The sequence below is a fragment of the Setaria italica genome, chromosome VII (assembly GCF_000263155.2).
Source record: "Setaria italica strain Yugu1 chromosome VII, Setaria_italica_v2.0, whole genome shotgun sequence".
NCBI classification, from domain to species: Eukaryota; Viridiplantae; Streptophyta; class Magnoliopsida; order Poales; family Poaceae; genus Setaria; species Setaria italica.
The window spans coordinates 3,072,194-3,075,968 of record NC_028456.1 but is presented as its reverse complement, the minus strand read 5'-3'; positions in this window follow the sequence as shown (position 1 = coordinate 3,075,968).

The window sequence follows — 3,775 nt, the reverse complement described above, 5'->3', positions numbered from 1 at the left end:
ACCACTTCACCCTCCTGCGAATTGATCAAGTTGTAGATTCCATGGCAGGATGTGTCCTGCTCTATTTTCTCGATTGCTACTTGGGCTATCATCAGATGAGCCTAAAGAAAGAAGACTAGATCAAGACATCATTCATTACACCCTTCGGCGTGTACTGCTACATGACTATGTCTTTTAGTCTCAAGAACGCTAGTGCAACATACCAACAAGCGATCCAAGCATGCCTAGACTTGCATATCGAAAAAAATGTTGAGGCTTACGTGGATAACGTGGTCATCAAGACTAGAGAGGCTGATTCACTAATTAGCAACCTGACCGAGATGTTCAACAACCTTAGGAGGTTTCGGTGCAAACTGAACCTAGAAAAATTTGTTTTTGGCATCTCATCTGGGAAATTACTCAGCTTCATCGTCAGCCACCGCGGTATTGAGGCTAATCAGAAGAAGGTCAATGTGATCACTTGGATGAAGCATCCCCAAATCTAGAAAGAGATCCAGAAGCTCGCTGGATGCATGGCAGCACTAAGCCGATTCATCTCTAGGCTCGGTGTATGTGGGGTATCCTTCTTCAAGCTCCTGAAACACTAGGACAACTTTACCTAGGATCAAGAGGCTCAGACGTTGTTCGAGGAGCTCAAGGCCTACCTTCAGAAGCCTCCAATCCTCACGTCGCCGACAGACATGGAAATGCTCTACCTCTACATCTCTGCTACTACCCATGTAGTCAGCACAGTACTGGTGGTTGAGCGATTAGAAGAAGGACACGCATACGTTGTCCAGCAACCCGTACACTTCATCAGTGAAGTACTGACTGAGTCTAAGGTCCACTACAATCAGGTGCAGAAGCTGCTATACACACTCCTGATCATCGCCAGAAAGCTGAAGCATTACATCGAGGCACACAAGATCATTGTAGTGTTCGGCTACCCCATAGGTGATATCTTACACAACAGAGATGCCATGGGATGAATCGTGAAGTAGTCCATAGAGCTGGATGAGCACAACATCACCTTTGTCCCCCAGACCTCCATCAAGTTGCAGATTCTATCCAACTTTGTGGCCGAGTGGACCAAGATCCAGACGCTCTTCCCAAAGGAGGAACTCGAATATTGATCTATGTATTTTGACGGTTCACTCAAGATTGAAGGAAACGGCGTTGGAATCTTGTTCATCTCCCCCAAAGGGGACATTCTCAAGTACTTCCTATAGATAATGTTCCCAGTATCGAACAATGCTACAGAGTATGAAGCGGCCCTTCTTGGGTTACGTATTGCAGTTTCACTAGGGATCAAGCGCCTTATTGTGAGAGGCGACTCGGCGCTCATGATCAACCAAGTCAGCAAGAACTGGTCAAGAACCAGTGAGAAGATGGATGCCTATTGCGTGGAAATATGGAAACTGGAAGGAAAGTTCTACGGACTAGAACTCCATCATGTCATCCGCAACAACAACATGGCAGCCAATGCACTAGCCAAGATGGGGTCCACCAGGTTGGCAGTGCCTCCTAGGGTCTTCGTCCAGGACCTTATAAAACCTTCGATAAAGAACCCCCACAGGGAAGAGGAAGTCGTGGCATCAACTTTGGCTCCCCCACAAGATGGCCTTGACGGCATCCTGATGATCAAGCCTGAGCCCGACTGGATAACTAAAATTAGGGACTTCATTAAAGATGGTGCGCTTTCGTAGCTTGAATCCAATCCAGATCGAGAAACGTGAGCACTCCATGAGCGGATCACTCAGCGGAGCAAAAACTACGTTCTCATAGGATACAACCTTTACCGCCGAGGGGCGCGATCACCGTCCTCCAGAAGTGCATCTTCTAGGAAGAAGGATGACAACTGCTCCACGAGATCCACGCGGGCATTTGTGGAAACCACACCGGCGCCAGAACCATCATTGGTAAAGCCTTCTGATCTGGTTTTTATTGGCCCACGGCGGTAGCAGACACTGAGAACCTGGTTCGCCGATGCGAGGGATGTCAATTCTTTGCCAAGAAAACCCACGCGCCGACGCAGGAGCCGCAAACTATCCCAATGTCATGGCCCTTCTCGTGCTGGGGACTCGACATGATCGGTCCCTTCAAAAAGGCAACCGGAGGATACGACCACGTACTGGTCGCCATTGACAAGTTCACTAACTAGATAGAGGTGAAGCCAATCAAGACGCTAATAGCAACTAAAGCCGCGGAGTTCATAGAGGAGATAACCCATAGGTTTGGGGTCCCAAACAGGATCATAACCGACCTGGGTACAAACTTCACTGGCTGGGATTTCCAGGACTTCTAAGATGAATGGAATATCAAGGTTTGTCATTCTTCTGTCACCCACTCGAGGGCTAACGGCCAAGTTGAGCGGACCAATAGAGCAGTGTTGCAAGGAATCAAGTCCAGGATCTTCGATCTGTTGAAAAAGTACACGACCAAATGGTTGCCAGAGCTACTCACGGTAATCTGGGGGCTGCGTACGCAACCAAGCAGAGCCACAGGTCAAACACTGTTCTTCCTGGTGTATGGGTCAGAGGCGGTACTGCCGATTGATCTCATGTTCAGTGCACCGCGAGTGGAGATGTACAAAGAAGATGAAGCTGGGAAGGTGCGCATTGAGCACATCGACAGCATCGAAGAGGGATGGGTGGTGCGTGCATCTAGGCAGCAAGGTATGCTCAAGGTCTGCGTCGCTACCATGACAAGAATATCCAGGTCAGAGGCTTTTGCATTGGAGAGCTAGTCCTCCGGCACATCCAGAGCAAGAAGGACATGCATAAGCTGGCGGCTCCATGGGAGGGGCCGTTCATTGTCAAGGAAGTCACTCGGCCGGGCTCCTACCGACTGATGAGGGAAGATGGGACAGATGTGCCAAACTCGTGGAGCATCAAGCATCTATGACGCTTCTTCCCATAATAAGCTATGTATCTTCTATTTTTATTTTAATTAGATAATGAATAAAGTTCATATTGTTTGGCAGTCAATATATTTGACCCCAATTTTCACCCCAAATTTCGATCCCTTTTTACCGAGCTTGAAACTTGCGGGCTGCACAATATCATCTTTACAATTTGTTTCTTGCATAAACACTCATCTTCTCTGACCCTAAAAACTCATAAAGTACTTTGGTAGAACACATCTTAAATCGAGGGACCTAGATATCTTCGTGACAACAAGGTACTACGTGTGCATGAGACTACGCCCTCTACGCTAGGAAACTAAGGCTAGCAAGACTTCGGATTCCTGTAACAGATTAATGACCAAGGAAATTAAAGTCAAAGGGAATGGAAAAGTAATGCTTATTTACAAAAACTTGTTCAACTCGGACATCCCACTGAGGCTAAACAACCTACATTGTTTCTAGCTGCTAGCTTGCAGGTTCATCATAGCTATCTTCAGGTACAACATCGTTGGCAAGGGCGATGGAGATCGGCTTCACCTCCTACAGCAACCTATCTATCTCCCATGAGGTGGTTCCAAGGGTGTAATCGGCGGTGAGCGGCTCCATGGGGGACCAAGGAAATAGGGACTTCAACACCGCTAGCACATGGCTAGTGCTCGCGAGGCTAATCGTCCGCAGGTAGGACTGAAACCTCTCGGGTCAACATGCAGGCTATCCAGCATGTTGGGCGACCCGCGGATCAGCACCACGAGTGGCTCGGAGGTCGACAATTGTGCGGGAAGTGGATCGAGGATCTTCATAAGTGGCAGCGTCACTGCCTCCAGGTTGTTCGCCCTCTCGTGCTCCCATGGCACCATTCTCATTGCAACAAGAACTACAAATTGTGCGAGG